This window comes from Schistocerca piceifrons, chromosome 1 (genome assembly GCF_021461385.2).
Source record: "Schistocerca piceifrons isolate TAMUIC-IGC-003096 chromosome 1, iqSchPice1.1, whole genome shotgun sequence".
NCBI classification, from domain to species: Eukaryota; Metazoa; Arthropoda; class Insecta; order Orthoptera; family Acrididae; genus Schistocerca; species Schistocerca piceifrons.
Window position 1 is genome coordinate 578870858 of NC_060138.1, and position 14961 is coordinate 578885818.

Consider the following 14961-nt stretch of genomic DNA (forward strand, 5'->3'; position numbering starts at 1 on the left):
ATAGCAAAATCCGCCTCACCATTGCAGATAACGAAACTTGTGCTCTTTGTGGCCAAGTAACAATAGTGCTCTTTGTGGCCAAGTAACAATACGTGTAACTAGTGATTTGAAGTGCTTAGAAAACTTAAAACTGTGAAGCACAGCTATTTATATATCAACAAATACACGGGACTTGCAAATGTAAGGAACAGAATTGCAATCTTCGTAAGAATTTCACCCTTGTATCAGCCAATTCGATGTTTATGACCACGCCGCCTATGGATATTAAACCACATCATTCCCTTCTTTGTCCTTTCAATAACCACGTACTAATTTACGAATTTGGAAAAAAATTGATCACTTCCATTACTGGTACAAACTATAGTTAACTATGTGTCTAGTCTAAGATCAAATCTGGTCATTGTGATCCATTACAAACGACGAGGTATACTCCTTTGTCTTTATATAGGTGTGTGTGTGTGTGTGTGTGTGTGTGTGTGTGTGTGTGTGTGTGTGTGTGTGTGTGTGTTGGTCCTCGATTTCATTCATGTGGAGCAGGTTGCTGCTTGCACTTCCAGGTAGAATACTCGTATTTATGTGTAAGACATTTCTTGAAGAGTCACAAGACATTTCTTCAATTATATACATACAATTAAATGTATGTCAAAGCTATTGGAGTGACTATTTTGAAAGGTAACGTGTATTTTTGCAATGTCCTGGGAAACAATATATTCTAATATAGGAAATAAACTATAAATTTAGATCCAACGGAAGAAGATTAGCAGGCCACAACAGCATTGTTTCATTCCGATAACAAAAGTCTTCTTCAAATGGTTCGAATAGCTCTAAGCACTATGGGACTTAACATCTGAGGTCATCAGTGCCCTAGACTTAGAACTACTTAAACCTAACTAACCTAAGGACATCACACACATTCATGCCCGAGGCAGGATTCGAACCTGCGAGCACAGCAGCCGCGTGGTTCTGGACTCAAGCGCCCAGAACCGCTCGGCCACCGCGGCCGGCCACAATCTTCTTCCCTCAATGCATATCCACTAATTGATGACTGCGAACACAAGTTCCAAAGTTGCTTGATGAATATGTATCAGTGGCTGGAGTGGTGTCACCCAATGATTCGCAGCCAAGACATCTTTCTTCCCAGTTTCCTCTGCCATCAAATTCTCCCTCAATTGTTAGCTGGGAGAAGAGATATTTCTCGTTTAACGTGTCACGAAAAATAACAGAAATGGAAAACTGGATATCGTCAACAACTTTCAGAATTCAAATCATATGATGAAAGAATCATCTGCCCGTTGCTTTATCGGCTGGTGGCTTTAAAGGCATTGCTATTATCTCATCGGCTGTCTTCTGTGGTCGGCATTTTATTATTATTCTTTATTTGTAATTATTTACAGACTAGCGATGTTGCCAACGAGTACAATGAGTGGAAATGAACATAACAAAAGGAACTGCAGGGAACTGGTGGTGGTGGTGGTGGTGGTGGTGGTGGCGGCCGGTCTATGAGGGGGGGGGGGGGGGGGGTTACTTTGTCAAGTTCTGTATTCTGAACTAGAAAGGATGGAAGGAAGATTAGGGTTTAACGTCCTCTCGACATGAAGTTATAAGAGACGGAGCACATGCTTATAATGTTTCAAGGATGGGTAGGAAATTGGCAGTGCGGTTTCACTGGAACCGTCCCGGAATATGCCTGGAGTGATTTAGGAAAATCACTGTTCTGTGATGAGTTCCAGTAGTTCATGTGGGTACAAGACAGTGTTCGTGAGTATGTGCAAACAGAGCGTCGGGAGAAGTACGAGGAATATTGCAGACCACTTGAGTGAGTAAATGTTTCGAAAGCATGCTGTTGCCGCAGTCACTGAAAGAGGATTCCCCGTGAATGTGGTGCGACAGTTTCTCGGTACAGCGCAAACGTCCAGCTTACACTTACTGCCACTAGAGGCGCGCACGTCGCACAACCTCTCATAAAACGCGTTAGCGGCCGATCTGAAGCTCAGTAGTGTGTCCGCCTATCAGGCAGTGCGTAGCTGTTAACCAGTGGACACTACTGGGTAAGTGGAACACTGTTGCCGAAGCAGGCCAAGCGCGGCGATGCGCTTCACGCAGGCCGCTGGCTGCCCATGTTTACTTTGTAACACAGCATTTCAACATTCTGTTGGAAAGCGACGCTTGAGTTTCTGAGCAGCCAGTAACAGAGAGACTGATAACAGGAAGGACACCGATAAAAACCCCTGCACCAGGGAAGTAGTATCGCTGCACTACTGTATTACACATACATCACTAAAATTAAAATCCTACTGAACACTGCATTTTCATTTGCATTTGATTTTTCCTCGTACTTCAGATAGAGGCGGAGGAGCCAATGGCGTGAAATAAATACTTTACTCTGCCCATGTGAAGGGAATGGGCTGAAATGTGTGCGTGTCATTAAGCTATGATCGAATAGGTGTTGCCAGTCAGGTGGGGGGGGGGGGGGAAATCTTCGCTGATGTTTCTTCACATGTGACAAAGAAGGAACGAGCGCTAAAGTAACATCACTTCGCGTAAACGTGTAGCTGATAGGAAGCACCAGTACATTTACAGCTGTCGAAATAGTTATGCATCAGACGCTGCCTTGGCAAATACTGCATTAATTCGGGACAGAAATAAAATAACGTTCAAAGAGCAGATGCCTGCGTAGTCTGAAACAGAGTCCGTAGACCAGGGCGTGCTGCAAAGTAATGTCTTCGAATTTTTTTATGACGAAACTCTTAAAGCTTTTTAAATAAAACAAACGTTATTATAATTCTACATCTTTATTCTTCATATCTATATTTCGGCAGCCCTTTGCAGCTAGGGGGCTCCGAATTGTAACGTGTAACTCGGCGGGGTGTAACATAACTATGTTGGTGATTGAGAAACAGTGTGCTGTAATCGATTTCAGAATTCGAACAGCTAGTCCACACATGAAGCACCCTCTCCTTCAGCGTGACAATGCCACATTACACACACGCGCTGCGACATTTGCAACAGTCCCACACCTTGGCTTCAATATCATCGATCAGTCTACATAAACGAGTTGATCCCATCCCATTTCATCTGTATCCAAAACTTAAAGAACATCTTCGACGACTTCACTTTGATAGTGATGAAGCGGTGAAAACTGAGGTGAGGTTGTGGCTCCGACAACAAAGTCAAACATTTTACAGTAACGGTATCAACAAACTGGTCTCTCGTTGGGAGAAATGTGTTCATGGGGGTGACCGCGTTGCGAAACAAATATGTGGACGCGAAGCATAAATATCTAGAATGTTTAAGTGTGTTTTATTTAAAAAGCTTTAAGAGTTTTCACATAAAAAATTCGGAGGCTACTGTGTAAGTTTGAATTGTTGAAAAACGCTACTTTTAATGTGAAATTCTTCTACTCCTTTGCGGTTGTGTTGTTTATATGTTGTTGTTGTTGTTGCTGCTGCTGCTGCTGATGATGATTTCAGTACGAAGACTGGTTTGCTGAACCTCTACCGGCTAGTTTATTCACTGAAAGCGTTTTTATCTCTCAACGACTACAGCAACTTACATACTTTTGTACCAACTTAAAGTATTCACGCCTTAGTAACAAGTCGTCGAACTGTACGTCAGGTCAAACGTGAAGTCGGATACCAGCTTCCTGCGTACTGGGCGTTACTCTACCATTCTTCAAAATTTATATGTCAAGATTATATTTCAGGTCTACTAAGATTAGTTAACCTGGTAATGAAGAATATCACTGTATACAATTGTAGGCAAAGCCGTAAGCGCAGAAGAAAAAAAAAAAACAACAACAACCTGATAATTGTCATCGTTGGCTGCAACAATAATTATATAAGAGAAATGAAAAGACTGTCGAAAGTCGGAACATAAGAAAGAAGAATGATCAAACAATGAGAAAAACATTGTGTACGAAAACACTGCCTCGTGAAAATAGGTATCTCTTAAAAATGAAAAGTATTTTTTGGTGTTTGTGTCATTCCATTAGGTACACTGAATTCAATCTGCTAGAATACAAGCGAAGTCTATGGGCTCATAGATACCAAACATCGCCGTCACTTTTGACTCAAACTAACAGTTATGTAGTCAAAAACTACACGAAAGCGATTAACACCAACATTGGGCCGCCTCCTTTTTTGTTTGCAACGGCATGGCGCTTGCTATTTAAAAGGTAAAGCTTTGCAAAATGATCATTACTCGATAATGTGAGCTAAAGACCACTTCTTGTCCAACAACTGTCAACCAACGCCATGAAGTAACACAACGCACAACATGTAAAGGAGCATGGCTCGTAGCTATCGTAAGAATGCGTTAATGAAGACAGGTTATATTTGCAGAAAGCAATTTTAGTTACGGGTTTATTCTTTCGTTTGAACAGCGCTACCGTCCAGTACAGTTTCCAGTATACAGCGAATGTACACGATCTTCCTGGACTATAGAGACAAGACAATGGCGAATGTATTACAGCTGCAATTACATGCAGATTATAAGAAACACGGAAGAAAGTAAGGTTAAAGTTTCTCGTGTCATCAAGGTTGAGGTGATTAGAAACACAAAGTACAATCCAGTGTTGCTGACATTAAAATATTAAGGTGGGCGACGCATCTGATCGTTCTTGTCCTTTCAATTACTTCATTCTTATCTCTGATCTGACATCTCGTATCCTCTACAACTTGATGAACTTCTAATTACAAGTTGCGCAACAGAGTTTTCGTTAATTGTTGCTGTCTCATCATAGCACCGATAACCTACTAAGCCGTAACAATGTCAAAACTTTACACAGCGGTTTGGTTTCGATCCTATGCCCAGCCCAGGCTTCTTTATTGCAGTATCCAGTGGTTTCCACAAATTAGTCCAGCCAAATACGGGAGATTAATTGCCCATTCCTTCTCTGCTCCCTTCACTCATCTTAACGTCCTCCTCCTACACACACAAAAATGCAGTAAAGATACATAACAGTATTTCTCTGCAACGACACTCCATCAATCTGTTTTTGTACAGTTGAGAAAATGTCACAACCAAGTACTAAACTACACAATTTTCAGGCTCCTTCTTGCAACTAAAAGAACCGGTTTTCTGTAACTGGCACGTGATATGAAGAACCTGGTTGTGACACGAGGTCAGCTTCGAGATATTTCGCCAAGTGTCCATTTCTCCTCAACAAAGAAGGCGAATGGCAACTAATGGTTTCATTAACCAAATCATTCTCTACTTACACAGCACAAGAAAACCCAATCAACTAATTAAACAATGACGGATTTTTATTTGACAAGCTGCGATTTAGCATTAGTATATTGTTCGAATCTTCAAGTTGTGCTGGGTCTTGACGAGCGGTTCATAGCTTTTTCTGTCAACGAACGTAAAGAATTTGCTCGTGAGTAATAGTACCTTAATTAGGAGGTACTTTTCTAATTGGGGAAAAGTAATGCATTTGTATCATGTTACCGTGTTGTCGCCGTTAGCCGTTGGATGACTGATTCTTTTCGGTACCCGATAGTTCAATATCCATTTTCTTATCTGGTCTCCAATTCTACATCCACATAGATACTCCGCAAGCCACCGTACGATGCGTGGCAGAGGATACTCTGTACCACTACTAGTTATTTCCTTTCCTTTTCCACTCGTAAACAGAGCGAGGGAAAAACGACTATCTATATGCCTTATAGTATCTTCGTGGTCATTACGCGCAATGTACGTTGGCTGCAGTGGAATCGTTCGGCAGTCAGCATCAAATGTCAATTCTCTAAATTTTCTCAATAACGTTTCTCGGATAGAATGTTGTCTTCCCTTCATGGATTCTCATTTGCGTTCCCGAAGCATCTGCGCAGAACTTGCGTGTTTTTCGAACCTACCGGTAACACATCCGAATTGCTTCGATGTCTTCCTTCAATCCGACCCTGCACGGATCCCAAACACTCGAGCAGTAGCCAAGAATAGGTCGCACCAGAGTCCTATATACGGTCTCCTTTACAGGTGAACCATTCTTTCCTAAAATTCTTCCAATAAACCGAAGTCAACCATTCGCCTTCCCTATCACAGTTCTCACATGCTCGTTCCACCTTACATAGCTTTGCAGCGATAGGCCCAGATACTTAAATGGCTTGACTGTGTCAAGCAGGACACTAATAATGTATCCGAATGTTGCAGGTTTGATCTTCCTACTCATCCATATTAACTTACATTTTTCCACATTTAGGGCTAGATGCCATTCATCACACCAACTGGAAATTTTGTCTAAGTCTAACCGCAATTCTGTGGAGGAGCCTTCGTGAAACCCTAAGATTCGTTGGCACACGATAAAAGTTCCTGGGGTAAGCGACAAAGTCTTTAGGGTAATTCAGGGCAACAGTCATAACGACAACTGTCAGGTAAAGATAATTATCAAATTAAAGCCAGATTGTGAAGTAGCAATTAATATATTTCTTCTATGGCACATAGCTTGTACTTTTTTCATTCTCCATGGTTATGGGCGCTATGGAGTCACAGAACGCTAATCTCATAGCTGATATCGGAGCGCAATATATCGGTCCAGCAGACTTCACAAACACGTTATGCACGATAACACGAGAGCCTGAGCCCGGAGAGCGAAAGCACTGAGTTGTCGCCCAGAGCGTCATCAGCGTTTAGTGACGTAAGTGGCTCGCTGCTCTCCTCATGACAGCTGACGACGACTCACAGATTTCCACGTGGCCTCTCGCGCCAGGAGCGGCAACTTAAATCGCTATTGCCGAAACTAAACTCCACCCGTACATTAACAGCGACTTTAATAGAGATTACGTCCGACAGGAGAATACCTCCACATTTTTTTTCTGAAGGATTTTCACTGAATAGTTGTAACAAGCATTTCTTGTTGACTATGCTCTTTTTGAGACTTATACGACGGACATGGATTTCTGAATCTGATAATGAAAGACGACGTTTAAGGTCAACAAATTAACTCATGTTCCGCTGTCGGCCCATTACAGGTCAATGCACTGTATCGTAAATTTACTAGCAAAATGACTGTGGGCCTGAAGTGTACTGGCAGATCAGCAATATGCACGTCTACTGGACTCAAAAATGTCCACAGTCACAGACTGTTTTCGGCGTCGAATAGCAGAGAGCGCCAGATTGGTGTATCTTCCAACAATTCGATCCAAACACACCACATGAACACTACTTCACATTCGTTTCTGATTAGTATTGAACAAATGCGGCATCTATCATGCATAAAAGCAAAAAAATCTTGCACAAGGGTATCTTCTAAACACCATTTCAGACGTTAAGGTGATGTTCTTTAACAATTTCTAATACTTATTTCTTCATATGGAATATACCGTACTTTTTTTCAAGGATGTGCTCCAACGTTGTACAGTTTCGCAGTTTTCATGCGTCTTTCGCGTCGTCTTCAAGAGCTGAACGGCACGCTTAAATGTGCAGCCCAACTACTCAACTAGTGAATATGAAATAACAGACTCATTACGAATATTCACCAAAATAGAACAAATTTTCGTTTACAATCCAGAATTTCTAATGACAAGAAATTCCGTATTATCTGTTTCAAAGAAAATAAGTGTGTTTAAAGCTCTATAAACAAAAAAAACGAAGTTCTTTTGTTACACAAGACATATTCTAGTATAGTCATATCATCATTTCATATTTATAGGTCATATACACAATTCCTAGGAAATGATGTAGAATGAATCAGTACACTGGCTATGTTTAAATGCATTGTCTGCATGTTGGAATATATGCAATATCCAGAACACTAATTAGCAAAGTCGCATTATTTAATGAATGTGAACATAATAGTTTTGACCCTGCTGAAAACAGCTTTGTCTTATCTATGACGCATGCTACTAGTTTTTTTAACTGAAAATTCGTCCACGGACTACGAGCGGTCCAGTAGAAACGATCTGAAATTAGACTTAAAACCATCTTAGCTGCTTGTCAGACATCGCGTTATTGAAAAAATGATCAATTATTTTCGGGACTGTGTACTTAACACTTCTCAGAAACATGATAAAACTAATGAGTAACTTCTAGTGCTGAAGCTGTGAACATCCTTCTCTAAATTTGTTGGATTATTACTGACGAATTTTTTTATAAAATTACATGTATTTATTCGAGTCAGGAGCATACAAAAAGGCGTCTGTAAAATTAAAATTTCAGGCAAGGAAAAAGAAAGAATTTATACATAGCCGTTTATAATTAAAAATGGTTCAAATGGCTCTGAGTACTATGGTACTTAACATCTGTGGTCATCAGTCCCCAAGAACTTAGTACTACTTAAACCTAACTAACCTAAGCACATCACACACATCCATGCCCGAGGCAGGATTCGAACCTGCGACCGTAGCGGTCACGCGGTTCCAGACTGAAGTGCCTAGAACCGCACGGCCACACCGGCCGGCATTTATAATTAAAACATGAATAAGACAGGATGATGGTCTATCACCACTACTCTTCAACTGTGCTCTGCAATACTTGTTGAGAGAATGGTACTAGAAAAATCGCAACAAAATACAAAGGTCAAACAACCTTAACGTTGCTAGCTAACAAAATACAAAAATCCAGAAATCAAATAATCAGCAAAACAGACATAAATAAAAAATAAATAAATCAGGACTCCAGATATCATTCGAAAAGAAAGAGATGGTGGTAACAGACCCGCGAGCAATAAAGTACATAACAGTAAACGACAGAAAAGTACGTAACTACTACAAAAGCAGCTCGCCCGTGCCTCCTATCTGCGTCGATAAAACAGTCTAAGTAAACAGCTACCACAGCACCTGTTCGGTGAGAAAACGCGAGCCGAGCAAACAATACTGTTCCTTCAACGGCATAAAGCAGCTCTTCTCCTTATGGATATTCATGCATGTGCAATGCAGTTACCACCGTAGTCAGTAAGCCTATTTCTTTCTTGCTAATGCTTAACATCTCTGCGACATTAGTGACAGCATTTGGCTACCTCAGTTTTGTTAAGTTTGGTGGGGTCCACTATTAAGAGCTGGCCACTTTACCGCTGCCTCGCCTTGATCCAAACTCACCAACACAGGAACTCGCAAAAAGCAACACGGCTATCGAGCGAGAAATTGCTTGTGTTGATTGCAAACTACGAATGAGCTTCGTCTGCCCAAGCCTTTGCAGTGCTTTATCCTCACTCTGCACAAAATCAATTGAGTTTCAATGCAAACAAGGCACATTAGCAATTTTTTTCTCATTTTTTCGACACGCGTTGTATGTTGTTAAAGTTCAGAACTACACGCGAATGAACTCCGATCACTGACTGACTCACCCTTGCTAGAAATTCAGATTTTTCTATTTCTAAACACACCGGATGGAATTGACTGGTGTCGGTGCCCTATCTGGGAACCATGCAAAGCGACAAAACACATGCGAGATTAGCTGGTTAAGTAGGAAGAACAGTATCTGCCAGCGGTGCTCAACATAACGACTGGAACACCATTATAATTAACAACTATACCTCTTTTTTATGACAGTGTGATATTCGCGGTTGACGGCTGCGCAGTGCAGACGATAAACGCGGATGTGTGTTTAATTTTTCAACTATTGAATCCGTGAGCTCAACACAATCTTTCGCCGTAATCTCAACACAATTTACAGCCGTCTTGCAGCTCACACATGAGGGTAGCAGAAGCAACACGCCGACAACTGATTTGTCCTTTCTGTTTACTTCTGCGTTGGTTGCATGTCGTCCACCCCGCAACGACAAATCTAAGAAAGTAATATTCACAGAAACTACGGGAACTGGAAATCATCATTGCAGCTGATCCGTCACTTTATACAACTCCTTGCTTGTGCATTAAACCACCGAATTCTTGCGCGCCTAATTTCTTATTGGCCAGATGTACGCCAGGTACGGCGTGCAATGACAGTAACCGATCATTTATTATCTCTTTCTACCCCCGCGAATTTCCCATCTATATCATAAATTTCATTTGTAACAAACGTGAAGTAATTATTAATACAACTTTTGGGTATGGGACCTCAATGCTTCACTAGACATAGTGTTACTCGGGATGGTACGCAAATGAATTCCTCCACTCGGTGCACCAGCTGGAAGCCAACCACGGCATATCTTCATATATTTGATACAAACAAGGAGGATTCGGGTTTTATATCCCTTCGACGATGAATGCCCGCAAAACGGAACGTAAGTGCGTGCCGCACGTGGATTTGGAGGAAAATCAGTCATGTCTTTTTCAAAGTAGTTATCTTGACATTCGTTTACGCGACTCATGGAAATCACGAAGAATCTAGATCTGAATGCCCAAAAGGAGATTTCATCACGGTTTCTCCCTCTCCTCCCAACTGAGTGATTTCACATAAACAAAAAACTGAAAGAAATTGAGTCCAGGAAAAAGTATTAATACCAATGGAGGATCGAATCCCGAATATTTAAGATAAAAATTTAAAGCTCCTCTATTCAATAGGCAAAATTGTAGATAAATGTGAAACAGTACCTTACTTTAATTCTTCAATTTTGGCAGAGACTTGACTGGCAGAAATTATAATACGCGTTAAGTACCACCAGCTGGAACACAAACAGATTATACTTACCATGGGTGCCATTACATAAGTCGAGATACATTCATCCGAGACATACCACCAGTCATGGTAAATAAGCGGCAAAAAAACAAGCACGAGCTACTCGTTCTGAACAACATGCTGGAGATATTTTTGCCTCGCATCCTTGTGAGTCAATTGCCGCCTCTTGTGTATCGTCAGGAAGAATCAACATGACAAACAGCAGATATAAATAGTGGCGGACCCAGCACTGCGGTGTGACGCAAAATAGGCAACACGACAGAAAATACTACATAACATTTCAAAGGGATACAGTTCAATAATCAAGTCCCGAATTTATTGCTTTCAGGTACAGCAACATTTCTTTGCAACGTGAATGTTGCAGGTATTGCAAAAGAAAAACACAAAAAAAAAACACTTTACTTCGCTTTCACGGGAATTTGATACTATATCAAATCGTCACTGAGGAGTCTCAGGTGGTGACAGTTATGGATGCTTATCATCCCTGGTCTTTGCTAAGCAAAGTGCGCCAATCACAGTGGGCCCGTTGATGAAAAACAGGATGCCCAGACAATGGAGTTCTTTCCTGCAGTGGAAGATTCATTCTTGTGTGTCACACTTTGAATAGTATCCCTGGTAGCGAAAATATGCCATTTGGCGGCAAAGTACACCGGGAGAGTATCTCACGTTTTCCTTCCTTACTTGTACCCATGTGTTACAATTCAATGCTGACTGCATTCGGATATGCAGATCATCTCCCACAAGCTACTAACTTCCTCGTGATGTTTCAATCGTAAAGAGGAGAATGGTGATATGAGAAATTATCGCATCTTCACGTCGACGTTGGTAACAGTAGTATATGTTCAGTGAGAAAATTAACAGCTGTTACAGAATAGAGGAGGAGGCTGCGACCTTCGTTGTTATTTAGATACTTTGCCAATTTATGTACGACGATAAAATCTGATTGTTATAGTCCATCGCTTACTTGGTTCCTTAACTAGGAAATTAACTAACGCTCTTGCTTTAATTATTGTTGACAAGTTTGAGCTAAAATAAATAAAGTACTAGTCTACCAAAAGTTATTCTCTTTAGCTGTTTCACTTAAGCGATGTTGATAGTGATGAGAAACTGTGAATGTCTTTCTGATTTCGACTGAGATATTATTTTACACAAATTCACAACTCTTGGCTGCTCATGGATGGCTAACTGTACAATGATTATATTGTAAACATGCCTGTATGTGACTAAACTAGGCTGTGACTAAACTGTCATCTGCTACCTTTGCAATAATCATACGTTTCAAATCAAGATTTGTGTTAAACCGCGAAGATATGCCACTTTTTATATTGTAGTGAATGCTAACACTAGTACTTTATCGGGAGCCGTTGACGGCTCGACACCAAAATGCAGCATCTTTGTGGATCGTTGTCCCCAAGGAAGAGCGAGCATTGCGATTAAGAGCAGGAACGGGTACATTCGACAACGGCACATATTAACGTAATGAAAGGAATATGGTCATCCAATTTTTTTCTGCTCTGTGGTCTCCCTACAACATAAAGGCTAACGGTGAGATGGTTCCTTTAAAACTGACACGGCCGATTTCCTTCCTCATTCTTATCAAACTCCAGCTTGTCCTCCGCCCATGATGACCTCATCGTCGACGTATCTTTAAACCCTAGCCGTCCGGTTTTCGGCGACCTCAGCTGCCAGGAACCAAAGATACTCTCAACAGCAGTAACTGCGTATGGGAAGTAGTAGATGTCAATATCACATTCTAAAGCTCATTCGTATTGATCTGCCGCCAACAAGTCAATACTTAGACTCTTTCGCTTTACTTCCTCCCTACGCATGCCGATTATAACACGATGATAGTTCGGGTTGATACCATACATAAAGGAACATATTTTTAAGCACACTACTGTATACTGGAATAACTAATGTAGACCATCTTTAATTACCTATATGATTCAGGGCATCATATAACAACATTTGTTACACTGGAGTAGCTTAGAAATAGGCACAGTAATCGTTAACGCTGACACTCAAATACAATGTGTGGTCACTGCAAACGGCAAAGATTGAACGCATCATTGCGATGGATTCAAAAGATTGCCGACGAATATCTGAAGACGAGTTCTCCCTTTGCACAAGAAGAGCAAGCTCTGGTTCTAGAACCAATCTGGAAGCTGCTGGCCTTGCTCCCTGCATCTTGTAAGCGAATCGCAGACGTGTTCAGCTGCCTATCCCGATACGTTGTGAGCATCTCTGAATGTTCTCGATCGTGAGTATTCTTGCCCTAATCTTCGAATACCTTCTGGTTCTTTGAAAGAGAGTCCGCAGTCGTGAAGCTCAGCGTTGAAACTGTTGGCAATGGTCATCTCATGATACGATGGAGCCGCTTCCGTTCCACCAACGGCACGTTCGGCCACGGATTCTGTTAATTCATGGTGCCGAGCTATACTATGCTTACTGCATATGGGCGATTACCTCCAGACACCAAGGCCTCCTCGAGCTCCGGCACTTCAGCCGTACAACCATCTAGCCTGTCACAGGGCTAACTGAGTTGTTTAGTCTCTTCCTGTTCCTGAACTAGATAGTTGTACTTAGAGCTGGCTACAACTGAAAACAATTCCCATATTGTATCAGTATATACTAACTGACCTCTTAATTGTTTTGATTATTGTCGTCGACATTTGTCTCTAACATTCGATTAACTCGCAGTAACATTAAAGCACTCATTTTTATGCCGACATTAGTAGAAACCTGCATTGTGGCGAGATCACAAAGTCAAATTTCATGTCAGTTATGTCCTGCAGTTTTAATTAGCTGAATCTTTAATATACACTCCTGGAAATTGAAATAAGAACACCGTGAATTCATTGTCCCAGGAAGGGGAAACTTTATTGACACATTCCTGGGGTCAGATACATCACATGATCACACTGACAGAACCACAGGCACATAGACACAGGCAACAGAGCATGCACAATGTCGGCACTAGTACAGTGTATATCCACCTTTCGCAGCAATGCAGGCTGCTATTCTCCCATGGAGACGATCGTAGAGATGCTGGATGTAGTCCTGTGGAACGCCTTGCCATGCCATTTCCACCTGGCGCCTCAGTTGGACCAGCGTTCGTGCTGGACGTGCAGATCGCGTGAGACGACGCTTAATCCAGTCCCAAACATGCTCAATGGGGGACAGATCTGGAGATCTTGCTGGCCAGGGTAGTTGACTAACACCTTCTAGAGCACGTTGGGTGGCACGGGATACATGCAGACGTGCATTGTCCTGTTGGAACAGCAAGTTCCCTTGCCGGTCTAGGAATGGTAGAACGATGGGTTCGATGACGGTTTGGATGTACCGTGCACTATTCAGTGTCCCCTCGACGATCACCAGTGGTGTACGGCCAGTGTAGGAGATCGCTCCCCACACCATGATGCCGGGTGTTGGCCCTGTGTGCCTCGGTCGTATGCAGTCCTGATTGTGGCGCTCACCTGCACGGCGCCAAACACGCATACGACCATCATTGGCACCAAGGCAGAAGCGACTCTCATCGCTGAAGACGACACGTCTCCATTCGTCCCTCCATTCACGCGGAAGACGGCCTAACGGTGTGCGGGACCGTAGCCCAGCTTCATGGAGACGGTTGCGAATGGTCCTCGCCGATACCCCAGGAGCAACAGTGTCCCTAATTTGCTGGGAAGTGGCGGTGCGGTCCCCTACGGCACTGCGTAGGATCCTACGGTCTTGGCGTGCATCCGTGCGTCGCTGCGGTCCGGTCCCAGGTCGACGGGCACGTCCACCTTCCGCCGACCACTGGCGACAACATCGATGTACTGTGGAGACCTCACGCCCCACGTGTTGAGCAATTCGGCGGTACGTCCACCCGGCCTCCCGCATGCCCACTATACGCCCTCGCTCAAAGTCCGTCAACTGCACATACGGTTCACGTCCACGCTGTCGCGGCATGCTACCAGTGTTAAAGACTGCGATGGAGCTCCGTATGCCACGGCAAACTGGCTGACACTGACGGCGGCGGTGCACAAATGCTGCGCAGCTAGCGCCATTCGACGGCCAACACCGCGGTTCCTGGTATGTCCGCTGTGCCGTGCGTGTGATCATTGCTTGTACAGCCCTCTCGCAGTGTCCGGAGCAAGTATGGTGGGTCTGACACACCGGTGTCAATGTGTTCTTTTTTCCATTTCCAGGAGTGTACATATGTAAAATTTCTTACCTTTCTGAAATAGTAGTATCGATAATTACTCTCTTCGTCGTCCTTCCAGTACGGAAGTTTATGTTTGTGTTTTGTACTCTGCGAAAAATTTGGTGTATTTTATTTTCACGTTTAGTGACACCTAAAAGAGGTTCTGGCAAGATATGTACAAGCAGTACTTGCTAGAACGATGCAATGCACCACGTGATTCG

General features: G+C 42.6%; 2 protein-coding genes across 3 annotated transcripts in view; one reads left to right on the forward strand and one right to left on the reverse strand.

Annotated features, from left to right (window-relative positions):
• Positions 1-14961, reverse strand: part of LOC124802405 (charged multivesicular body protein 7) — a 216973-nt gene that overhangs the window by 156599 nt on the left and 45413 nt on the right. The gene's annotated exons all lie outside the window — the stretch shown is intronic.
• LOC124802414 (pantothenate kinase 3) overlaps positions 1995-14961 on the forward strand; it is a 166917-nt gene continuing 153950 nt past the window's right edge. For both annotated transcript variants that reach the window (XM_047263176.1, XM_047263215.1), the window contains exon 1: positions 1995-2048. The gene's annotated coding sequence lies outside the window, so the exon portion shown is untranslated. The remainder of the gene's footprint in view (positions 2049-14961) is intronic.